Here is a 12,917-nt window from a genome sequence, read left to right on the forward strand (position 1 = left end):
AAGTGGAACTGATTTATGTATGTTGACATTATATGCTGTGACCTTGTTTAAGTCTTATTAGTTCTAGAAATTCTTAATAGATTGGAGTTTTATTCATAAAGTCAGTTTTACTTTCTTCTTTCCAACTAGATGCCTGTAATTTTCATTTTTTGCTTAATTGTCCTGGCTAGAACATCTAGTACGATATGGAATAGAAGTGGTGAGAACGGACATCTTTTTCCCCCCACTTTCACAGGGAAAGCAGTCAATATTTTACCATTAAGTATCATGTTAGCTAGGTTTTTCATAGATGCTTTTCTGTGGTTTAAATGTCTGTGTCCCCTCAAAATATTTATGTTGAAATTCTCATGCTCAGTTTGATGGCATTTGAAAGTGGGGTCCTAAGGAGATTGTTTAAGTCATGAATGGGATTACTGCCTAAATAAGACACCTCACAGTTTTTCTAGTGTCTTCCACCATATGAAGACACAAGGAGAAATTAACAATCTGCAGTCTAGAAGAGGGCCTTCACCAGAACCTGACAATGCTGCCTGGCACCCTGATCTTGGACTTAGGAGCCTCTCGAACCATGAGAAATGAATGTTTGTTGTTTATAAGCCACTTACTTTATGGTATTTTGTTATAATAACCCAAATAGACTAAGACATATCCCTTTCCACGATGAGGAAGTTCCTTTCTATTCCTAATTTGTTGGAGGCTTTTTATTGTGAATGGGTGTTGGATTTTGCCCAGTGCCTTTTCTACATTCGTATCATGTAATTTGTGTACTTTACTAACATAGTGTTGTGTAATTTGATTTTTTTAATGTAATTTGATTTTTTTAAAAGATTTTATTTATTCATGAGAGACACACACACAGAGAAAGAGAGAGAGAGAGAGAGAGAGGCAGAGACACAGGCAGAGGGAGAAGCAGGCTCCATGCAGGGAACCTGATGTGGGACTTGATCCGGCACTCCAGGATCATACCCTGTGCTGAAGGTGGTGCTAAACTGCTGAGCTACCCGGGCTGCCCCATAATTTGATTTTTAAATCTTAAACCAACTTTGCATTCCTGGGATAAATCCCCCTTGATTGGGCAGCCTGGGTGGCTCAGCGGTTTGGCGCCTGCCTTCGGCCCAGGGCGTGATCCTGGAGACCCGGGATCGAGTACCACGTCGGGCTCCCTGCATGGAGCCTGCTTCTCTCTTTGCCTGTGTCTTTGCCTCTCTCTCCCTGTGTCTCTCATGAATAAATAAAATCTTTAAAAAAATAAATAAATCCCCCTTGATTTATGATCCCATTCATAATGTTGCTAGGATTTGTTGAGGATGTTTACATTTGCATTAAGAAGAAAAATTTGTCTTGTTTTCTCATGTTGTCTTTGTCTGGCTTTGGAATCAGGTTGGTACTGGCCTTGAAGAATGAATTGGAAAATATTCTTTCTTCCTTTGTTTTTCTGGAAGAATTTTGGAGGATCAATATTAATTTTTCTTTAAATGTTTTGTTTTGTTTTTAAAATTGTATTTTCAATTAATCTGTATGCTCAGTGTGGGGCTTAAACAGCCCTGAGATCCAGAGTCACGTGTTCTACCATCTGATCCAGGCAAGCGCCCAGTGTTTCTTTGAATGTTTGATGAAATGCACCAGTGAATCACCTGGTTATTGACATTTTGCACACGTGGACGCGCACGCGCGCGTGTGTGTTTGTCTGGAGTTTTCACATTACAAATGTAAATTTTTATTTGTTATAGTTCAATTTAGATTTTCTATTTTTTTATGAGTCAGTTTTGGTAGCTTGTTTCTAGGAATTTGTGCATTTTATAAGTAATCTAATTTGCATACATTTGTTCAAAGTATTCTCTTAGAATCTTTTTAATTTCTGTAATAATGTTAGTGATCTCCTTTTCATTCCTGATTTACTAATTTGCATCTTCTCTCTCTTTTTCTGTTCAGTTTCCCTAAAGATTTGTTAATTTTGTTGTTCTTTTCGAAGAACCAACTTTTGATTTCATCAGTTCTCTTTGTTTGTTTCCTGTATTCTATTTCATTTATTGCCACTATAATCTTTTTTCCTTTTCTTGTTTTGGAAATAGTTTGTGCTGCTTTTTCTAAATCTTAAGATATATAATGGGGTTACTGATCCGAAATCTGCCTTCGTTTCTAACATACACATTTATAGTTTTAAATTTCCCCTGAGCACTGCTTTAGTTATATCTCATAAATTTTGGTATGTTGTGATGTTCTTTTCATTAATCTCAAAAGTATTTTCTAATTGGTAAGATTTTTTTGACCCAGTTGTTATGAAAGTGTGTATAATTTAATTTCTGCATATTTTAAAATTTCAAATATTTCCTTCTGCTAATTTCTTATTGAGATAGAATTGACATTGTATTAGTTTCAGGTGTATAATGTAAATGATTTAGTATTTGTATATATTGAGAAATGATCACCACAGTAAATCTAGTTGGTCCATCATCATGCGTAGATGTACATTTTTTTTCTTGTGAGAACTTTTAAGATTTACTCTCACTCTCAGCCATTTTGAAATCTACAGTATAGTGTTATTAATATAGTCACCGTGCTGTATAGTACATTCCCATGACTTATTTATCTGTTAATTTTTTTTATCTGTTTTTAATTGAATTTCATTGTGGTCTGAGAATATTTTGTATTATTTCCTTTCTTGTAAATTTTTTTAGAAAGATCTTATTTATTTGTGAAAGAGGGAGCATGAGCAGAGGGAGGGGCGGAGGGAGAAGCAGACTCCCCACTGAGCAGGGACCTGACATGGAATCTGATCCCAGGACCCCAGGACCATGACCTGAGCCAAAGGCAGATGCTTAACCATCTGAGCCACCCAGCCACCCTCTTTCTTGTAAATTTGTTGAGGTTTATTTTATGGTCTCACATATGATCTTTCTTGCAGAATGTTTTGTGCATTTGAGAAGAAATGAGTATTCTGTTCCTGTTTGGTGGAGTGTTCTATAGAGGGCTGTTAGATTGAATTGGTTGATACTGTTATTCAAGGCTCCTGTTATCTTGGCTGATGTTCATTCTAGTATTTCTATCCATTATCAAGACAGTGTTTTGAAGTATCAAACTATTAGTGTTGAGTATCTCCCTTCTGTTTTGTCAGTTTTTGCTTAATGTATTTTGTTGTCCTGTTACTAAGTATATGGATATTTGTAACTGGTATATCTTTCTGATGAATTAACCCTTTTATCAATGAAATGCCCCTCATTGTCTTTTTGTTTTAATATTTATTGTGTCTGATATTGATATAGCTACTCCATTTGTCTTAAGGTTCCTGTTTGCATGGTATACCTTTTTTTTATCTTTTTACTTTGAACTTATTTATTTCTTTCATTCCAAATTGTCTCTTGTTGAGAGCATTTAGTTGCATCTTGTCCTAGCAGTTTGAAATGTTATAATGAAATGTCATAGACTGGGTGGCTTATAAACAACAAATATTTATTTTTCATAATTCTAGTGGCTGGGAAGTCCAGTATCATGGCACCAGAAGGTTCATGGTCTGTGAGGGCTTCTTGGTTCGTACAGCTGGCCATCTTTTCATTGTGTTCTCAAAGGGCAGAAGGAGTCTCTCTTACGCCTCCTTTATAAGAGTACTAATCCTATTTATGAGGGTTTCCCTCTCATGATCTAATCGCTTCCCAAAGGCCTCTCTCCTAATATCATCACTTTGGGGGGTTAGGATTTCAACATATGAATATTTAAGGGAAACAAACATTCAGAACATAGATCCTGATTTATCATGTATTCTGGAATATCTGCCTTTTACTAGATTGCTTAATCCATTCATATTTCATGTGAAAATGTCAGTAGGGCCATGCCTCCTCTGAAGGCATCAGAGAAGGATCTGGTCCATGTCTCTCTCTTCCCTTTAGGCATTCCTTGTGTTTTGGTTGTATCACTGCAATCTTACATGTTTATATGTTCTCTCTCTGTGTCTTCATGTTGTCTTTCTTCTGTGTGTTTCTGTTTCTGTGTTCAATTTGCAGTTTTTATATTTATTTATTTATTTATTTATTTATTTATTTATTTATTTTTCAGTTTGCAGTTTTTATAAGGATTCCAATCACAATGTATTATGGCCTAACCTATTGACCTCATTTAAACTTGATTATCTCTGTAAAGACAGTATTTCCAAATAAAGTAACATTCTGAGATACTGGGGTTAGGAGTTTAGAATATCTTTTTCTAGGGCACAGTTCAACCCCCAAGAAATAAGTTGAGCATGGGAGAGGAATTGAGCTGCTTTTGGGAACAGTAATTTCGTTTCTTAAGGAAATGAGTTGCCAATCTGTCAATTTCCCTTTCCTCTTTATTGCTTCTTAAAAATTCAGTCCTTCCTCAGTTATATGTAAATAAAACAAATAACTATTTTATATTGCCTTTTTTTGTGTGTGTGTGTGCTGCTTCTGATTATAGGACTATACAGGTTTTCTATTTCTTCTTTTTAAAAAATCAACTTTATTGGTATATCATTTACTAGAAGAATATGTGTCAATTTTAAGTATAAATTTTTATAATTTTTGAAAGATGTATTGCTTTTTTATTGTAAAATTCACAAAACACAAAATTTACCATCTTAACCATTGAAAAATGTTTTTAAATTTTTATTTGAGAAAAGAGAAAAAGAAAGAGAGAAAAAGAAAGAGAGTGCTTGGTGGGGAGGGGCATAGAGAGAGGGGGAGAGAGTCTTAAGCAGGTCTGTGCTCAAAATGCAACCTCAGATGGGACTCATCTTATGACTCTGAGATAGACCTGTACCGAAACCAAGAGAGGCGGCTTCTTAACAAGCTATGTCCCCTAATGCCCCCATCTTAACCATTTTTAAATGTATGGTTTAGTGGTTTTAAATACATTTATTTATTCATTTATTTATTTCGATTTTACTTAGAGTAAGAGAGCACAAGCAAAAGGAACAGCACAGGGAGAGGGAGAAGCAGGCTCCTCACTGAGCAGAAAGCCCAGTGCAGCTTCAGTGCAGCTGAAGACGGATGCTTAATCGACTAGGGCACCCAGGCACCCTTTAAATATATTTATAATGTACTAACATCATCACCATGTATGTCTACAACTCTTGTCATCTTGTACTACTTAAATGGTATACCCATTAAACAATGAGTACCAGTTTCTCCCTTATCCCAGCACCTAGCAACTACCTTTCTACTTTCCATGAATTTGACTACTTTACCTCATGTAAGTGGAATCATTCATTATTTTTTTGTGGTTGGCTTATTTTACTTGGCATAATGTTCCTAAGTTCATTCATGTTGCAACCTATCAGAATTATTTCCCTTTTAGGCTGAGCAATATTCCATGTACACACACACACACACACACACACACACACACTGTTTTGCTTAGGCATTCCTGGTCATTTTTGTCGTGAAAAGATACTGAATTTTGCCAAAATTTTTTGCATCGGTTGGGATGATCATATTTTGTTTCCTATTCATTCTGTTACTGTAGTCTTTATATTGACCAATTTTTGTATATGGAACCATTCTTGAATTACAGGAATAAATCTCGCTTAGTCATGGTGTGTAATAGTTTTAATTTGCACCAAAATTTGGTATGTTCATATTTTGTTGAGTTTCAAATCAATGTCCATAAGAGATAATGGTCTTTAGTTTTCTTTTCTTGTAGTGTCTTTAGCTGGCTTCAGTATCAGGGTAATGCTGGCCTGATAGAATAAGTTAGAAATTGTTCTTTTTGCTTCCATTTTTGGGAAAAGTTTGAGAATGATTGCTGTTATTTCTTCATAAAATTTTGGAATTCACAAGTAAAACCATCTGGCCAGGGCTTTCTTTTTGGGAGGCTTTTTGATTATTGATTCAATCTTTTTTACTAATTTTAAGTAAAGTCAGATTTTGTGATTCAATCAAAATTTTTTGTTTTTGAAAATTTATCCATTTCATTTAGATTATCCTGTTGGTTGACATACAGTTCATAGTATCAATTATAATCCTTTTTTATTTTTGTGGAATCATTAGTAATGTCCCTACTTTCATTTCTGATTTTAGTAATTTGTAGCTTCTCTTTTTTCTTCACTCATCTAGCTAAAGTTTGCATGTTTGTTGATTTTTTTTTTAAAGAACAAATTTCTGGTTTCACTAATCTCTTATTTTTCTATTCTGTATGTCATTTGCTCTGCTCTTTATTATTTCTTTTTTCTGTTAGCTTTGAATTTAGTTTTTTCTTCTAGTTCCTTAAATTGTAAAGTCAGGTTTTGATTTGGTCTTTATTTTTTATAAGGTAAGCATTTATAGTAAAAAAATACCTCTTATTGGGGATCCCTGGGTGGCTCAATGGTTTAGTGCCTGCTTTTGGCCCAGGGTGTGATCCTGGAGATCCGGGATCGAGTCCCACATCGGGCTCCCTGCATGGAGCCTGCTTCTCCCTCTGCCTGTGTCTCTGCCTCTCACTCTGTCTGTATCATGAATAAATAAATAAAATCTTTAAAAAAATACCTCTTATTAATAGAGCTTTGGTTGTGTTTTGCAAATTTTTTTTTTAAGATTTTATTTATTTATTCATGAGAGACACACAGAGAGAGAGAGGCTGAGACACAGGCAGAGAGAGAAGCAGGCTCCATGCAGGGAGCCCGACGTGGGACTCGATCCCGGGTCTCCAGGATCACACCCTGGACCAAAGGCAGTGCTAAACTGCTGAGCCACCTGGGCTGCCCATGTTTTGCAAATTTTTGTATGTTGTTTTTGTTTTCATTCATCTTAAATATTTTCTAATTTCTCATGTGATTTCTTCTTTGAACTATTGGTTATTTAAGAGTGAGGAGTTTAATTTCTACAAATTTGTGAGTTTTCCAGTTTTCCTTCTGTTAGTGATTTCTATTTTTATTCCATTATGGTCAGAGAAGATACTTTGTGTGATATCGATCTTTCTGAATCTGTTGAGATTTAATTTGTCCCCCACAATGTGGTCTATGTTGAACAATGTCCTATGTGCACTTCAGAAGAATGTGTACTCTTTTGTTGTTAGGTAGCTTGTTTTGGTATGTCCATTACATCTAGTAGGTTTATTGTGTCTTTTAAGTCCTAATTTTTTGTCTTCTGTCATATTTTTCTATCCATTATTGAGAAAGGGACATCAAAGCCTTCCAACTCTTATTGTGGAACTATTTTTGTCTTTTGTGGAACTATTTTTGTCTTCTGTTAATTTATGCTTTATATATTTTGATGCTCTGTTATTAGATGTGTAAATGTTTTAATGGTTATATCTTCTAGCTGTATTATACTTTGTATTAATATATAATTATTTTGTTTCTTACAATCTTTTTTGATTTAAAGTATATTTTGTCTGGTATTAAAATAACCTTGCTCTTTTGGTAGTATTTGCATGGAATATCTTTTTCTGTCCTTTCATTTTTAATCTCTTTATGTCTTTGGATCTAATGTGAGACTGGTGTAGACAGTATATAGTTAAATCATGCTTTTTAAAATTCATTCTTCCACTTTTTGTCTTTGGATTGCGGTATTTAATCCATTTATATTAATATTAACGAGGAGCAATTTATGTCATTGTGCTTTTTGTTTTCCATGTCTTACAGCTTTTTTTTGGTCCCAATTTTTCTTCATTTTTCTCTTTTTTTTTGCTTTATTAATTTTTTGTAACAGTGAAATGCTTAAATTCTCTTCTCAATTCCTCTTGTATAGCTACTTTGTGGTTACCATAAGGGTTATGTTTAACAATATAAAGTTATAGTGCTCTAATTTGAATCTCTCCATTTAACTTGAATAATATGTAGAAACTGCTTCTTTACAGTTTTATCTCCCATCTCTTTCAATTCTTGATTTAAAAAATGATATCTTTATATAGCTATGTTCAAAAACATAAATAGTTATTTTAAATGCACTTTCCTTATATTATGTAGAAAACAAAATTTGTGGTTATAAACCAAAGTTGGAGAATTAGTATCTTTTAGACTTTTTTTTTTTTTTAAAGCATATTGGTCTGTTAAATCATGTGGAAAACAGAATTTCAAACCAAAGTTAGGCAGTTGTTCATGTATTTACTGTTACTGATGAGATCTTTATTTCCTCATATGGTACTGAGTTACTGTTTCTCCTTATAGGATTCCCTTGAGCATTTCTTGCAGGGTAGGCCTTATGCTAGCAAACTAGCAGCTTTCATTTGTCTGGACGTGTCTTAATTTCTTTCTGCTCTTGAAGCTTGGTTTTGCTGCATATAGGATTTTTGGTTGATCAGTTTTTATTTTTTGTATGTAATAAATCACTTTTCTCTGGCTGTTTTTTTTTTTTTTTTTTTTTTTTAAGATTTTATTTATTCATGAGAGACACACAGAGAGAGGCAGAGACACAGGCAAAGGAAGAAGCAGGCTCCATGCAGTGAGCCCGACGCGGGACCCAATCCCGGGACTCCAGGATCACTCCCTGAGCCAAAGGCAGACACTCAACCACTGAGCCACTCAGGCATCCCTCTCTGGCTGCTTTTAAGAGTGTCTTTTAAGAATTTGATTATAGTGTATCTCAGAGTAATAAACAATAAAACAATAGACAATAAAAATAAATTAAAAATAAAATAAATAACCAAAAATATATTTATTTGTAAATAAACCCTTCATTGAATTATTTTAATTTGAATATGCTCTTTGACTTTTTTGTACGTCCCTGACTAATACAGTGCCAGGCACAGATAATATTCTCAGCCATCTGACAGTATAGATACTGTTTTTCAAGGCAATTGATAGAACCTCTTAAGTCTTAGTTGTTTCTCTGTGAAATTAGAGAAGTCATTAAAACATCCTTACAAGTTTGCTGATTTTTCAGCCTGCTCAAATCTGTTTTTGAATCTCTCTAGTGAATATTTTTCTTTTCTTTTTTTTTAAGATTTTATTTATTTATTCATGAGAGACCAGAGCGAGAGAGGGGGGCAGAGACACAGGCAGGAGAAGCAGGCTCCATGCAGGAAGCCTGACAGGAGACTCGATCCTGCGTCTCCAGGATCACACCCTGGGCTGAAGGTGGCGCTAAACTGCTGAGCCACCCGGGACCGCCCTCTAGTGAATATTTCATTTTAATTATTGTACCTTTGGTTCCAGAATTTTTTATAGGCTATCAAATAAATAAATAGGTCAGAGAAAATAGAGGGAAAAATTTATGAAGAAAATATTAAAAGACATCTCCAAAAATTGAAAAATAAGTTTCCAGTTTGAAAAGGCTTAATGAATGTTAGCACTGTGTTGGGGAAAAAAGGAAAAAGAGAAACTTTAAGGCACATAATGAGATTTCAGAACATCAGGTGAGATTTCAGAACATCAGAGGTAAAGAAGAAATCCTAACAGCTTTCAGAGACCAAAAAAAAAAAAAAGCACCTACTAGGATCAGGAATTATTAATGGCATTGGTATTTTTAGCTGCTCTGGATGGTAAAAAATTATGCAGCAATGTCTTCAAAATTCAAAGAGAAAATTATTTCCCTTCTATTGTTCTGTACTCAACTCATCAAGTATAAGAATAGTTTCAGTACATTTTTAGACAAAGAAGTTCTCAAAAAAAAAAAGCACCTGCTTTTTATAATAATAAACTTTCTTGGGAAGCCCTTTATGATATGCTTAACTAAAATCAGCATGTAAAAGGGAAGACTTTTTTTTTTCTTTTTTTGCAGAGGGCCAGGTAGTAAATAACTCAGGCTTTGTGGGCCACAGTCTCTGTCCCATATTCTCCTCTTAGAGATGATAGGTTACCTGATATTTTGGTTTTATTGAGAGGATTTCTGTGTATTTTGTTAATGATTATCAGTGAAACATAAGTGATACTAGGTGGAGAAGAAAGTAAAATGACTTATAAAAATTTAGGTAATTAACTCCTAGAAAAACAAAACATTGTTAAGAAAGGAAATGTAGCTGTAGTGGATATGTGGTTCAGCTTTGAAGAATATGTAAGGACTAACCTTGCAGATTGAAACATAATTTCTGATGTTAGTATATTGGGAATTTATTGGATAGAAGGGGGCTTATTGAAACAAAGATTGTAAAATGCTCATTCTATCAGTGGATTTTGTTTGAAAGAAAAAGAAATCTGTGTCAGTAATTAATAAGAAAAATAGAAAGTTCAAAAATGTTTTCACTGGGGAGTAGAGAAGCATGGGGAAGTGGATTGTTTGAACAAGAATTCTGTAATAAGAATTTATCATTCATTTAAAGGAAATCAGGGGATCCCTGGGTGGCGCAGCGGTTTGGTGCGGGCCTTTGGCCCAGGGCGCGATCCTGGACACCCGGGATCGAATCCCGCGTCAGGCTCCCGGTGCATGGAGCCTGCTTCTCCCTCTGCCTGTGTCTCTGCCTCTCTGTCTCTCACTGTGTGCCTATCATAAATAAATAAAATAAAATAAATTAAAAAAAAATAAAGGAAATCAAATCAGTTATGTTAGGAGACTTAATGAAGGCCTTTTAGGCTAATTAAAATCTGAGATTTATTTCCTCAGTGATATATCTGGGATAACCTAGTACTTTCTTATATTGAAATTACGTAACATATTATCTATGTAGCACTTTTTGGGGAGAAAGAAAATAATAGTTACTGGTATAACTAAAGCAGCACCTGGATTACAAGGCAGTAAAAGCCAGACTTGAATGATCTTCTTTTACTTGTAATATTCAGGGAAGGTATGTAATTTTATAATTAAGAGGTGTAAATATTGGGCAGCCCGGGTGGCTCATTGGTTTAGCGCCGTCTTCAGTCTAGGCCGTGATCCTGGAGACCTGGGATTGAGTCCCACGTCGGGCTCCCTGCATGGAGCCTGCTTCTCCCTCTGCCTGTGTCTCTGCCTCTCTCTCTCTCATGAGACAAGAAAAGTAAAAAAGATAGGAGTGTCTTTTTTCTTTAGAAAAAAAAAAAAAAGACGTGTAAATACATTTTATTCCTACACAGATACTGCTGTGGTATCCTATGAAAGATAAGAGAACTTCCCCTGAGAATCAAAATGACCCACAGTTGAAAAATAAAGGAATAATTGCAAGAGTAGGAAAGGGACTATTGTAATAGGGAGAACACACTGACCATAATAAGATCTTCAAGTATCTCAATAGTCAGAAAAGGGCTTTTCTTGTTAGGGAGAAGTAAACAAGTCTTGAAATACCTGGGTTTTGGGAAGTAGAATGAGCAACTATTGAGATAGCACAGTAGATAAAAAATGTTTTAGCTTGAGGTCACTCTGTTCTAGGCAGGGATTGTATGCTGGCTCAGGCTAAGAGGAGGTCAAAGTTCACATGCCTGGGCAGAGTTGACAAATGTAACCAGAGTTTGGTTAACAAGAATTATGTTCCTATAGATAGAGGGTGGAGACAGACAATTCAGTTATTGTGTATGAAGTTTAGGGGAGGAAAAAATTCCTGTAGCAACTTAGTTTTAGTGACTGAGTCTGCAAAGAAACTGAGAAAGGACAGATTAACCAGAGGGAAACATGTATATCACTTCCACATGGAAGAACTCAATGATTAAATCATAGAGGTGGTCAGGATTTGAGGTTTCTGTAGTGTCTTAACAAAGATCAGTAGGACAAAGTAAAAGGGATTTAGGCTTTTAGGGGCTGCAAGCCCCTACATAAAATAAAATGGGAAGATAAAGGTTATTTGATAAGGTTTGTTATGTAGGTTGTTCTTGGTATCTATCTCCGGGCTGGTAAGAATCTAGAGTTGTCTCTTGGTGTTTAAGAGTTATGCTAGGCACCTTAATAAATTATGTCCTGTTTTTAGGCAAGTAGGGGGGATGGCAGAGAACTTTTCTTTATTATTATTATTTTTTTCCAGTGCTCACCACAGTAAGTGTAGTGACCACACAATGTTATTACAATACTATTGACTGTGCTCTCTAGGCTGTCTTTTCTTCTCTGTGACTTACTTTATAACTGGAAGTGTGTACCTCTTAACCCCTTTTTATATATTTTACTTATCTTCCCACCCTCACCTCCCCTTTGGCAACTACCAATTCTTTGTATTTAAGAGTCTGTTTGGTGGTTTTGTTTTTTAGATTAAACATATAAATGAAATCATGCAGTAGTAGTCTTTGACTTATTTTATGTAGTATAATACACTCTAGGTTCATTCATACTGTTGCAAATAGCAAGATCTCATTCTTTTCTATGGCTGAGTACTATTCCACTGCACATATATACCACATTTTCCTTATCCATTCATCTATCAATGGACACTTGGGTTGCTTTCATATCTTGGCTTTTGTGACTACTGCTGCAATAAACATAAGGGTGCATCTGTCTTTTCAAATTAGTGTCTTTATTTTTTGGGGGGAAAATACCTAGCAGGTAGAATTACTGGATCATATGGTAATTCTATTTATAATTTTTTGGAAGACTCTCCCTTCTGGTTTCCACAGTGGTTGTAGTAATATCCATTCTCTTTTTTTTTAGTAATATCCTTTCTTACCAACAATGCATGGGATTTCCCTCTTCTTTACATCCTCACCAAAGCTGTTATTTCTTATCCTTTTGTTAATAGCCATTCTGACTGGTGTGAGGTCATTGTAGTTTCGATTTGCTTTTCTCTGAGGATTAGTGATGTTTATCTCTGCATGTGTCTGCCATCTGTATGACTTTTTAGGAAGAAATGTCTGTTTAGGTCCTCAGCTCATTTTTTAAAAAAAGTTATTTATTTGAGAGAGAAAGAAAGGGAACATGAGCAGGGGGGGTGGGCAGAGGGAGCAAGCAGAGGTCCCACCGAGTGGGAAATGGGATGGGGCTTAGTCCCAGATCCCTGAGATCATGACCTGAGCTGAAGTCAGGTGTCTGACTGACTGAACTACCCAAATGCCCTCTCTACTTTTTAATTGGATTATTTTTTGGTGTTGAGTTGTATAACATCCTTATGTATGTTGGATGTTAGACCCTTATCAGATATATCATTTGTAATTGTCTTTT

At 35.2% G+C, this 12,917-nt stretch overlaps 1 protein-coding gene across 8 annotated transcripts in view; it reads left to right on the top strand.

Moving 5' to 3' along the window:
- Window positions 1–12,917, top strand: part of SENP7 (SUMO specific peptidase 7) — a 139,864-nt gene that overhangs the window by 40,177 nt on the left and 86,770 nt on the right. The window lies entirely within an intron of this gene.

The sequence above is a fragment of the Canis aureus genome, chromosome 35, assembly GCF_053574225.1.
Source record: "Canis aureus isolate CA01 chromosome 35, VMU_Caureus_v.1.0, whole genome shotgun sequence".
Lineage (NCBI taxonomy): Eukaryota > Metazoa > Chordata > Mammalia > Carnivora > Canidae > Canis > Canis aureus.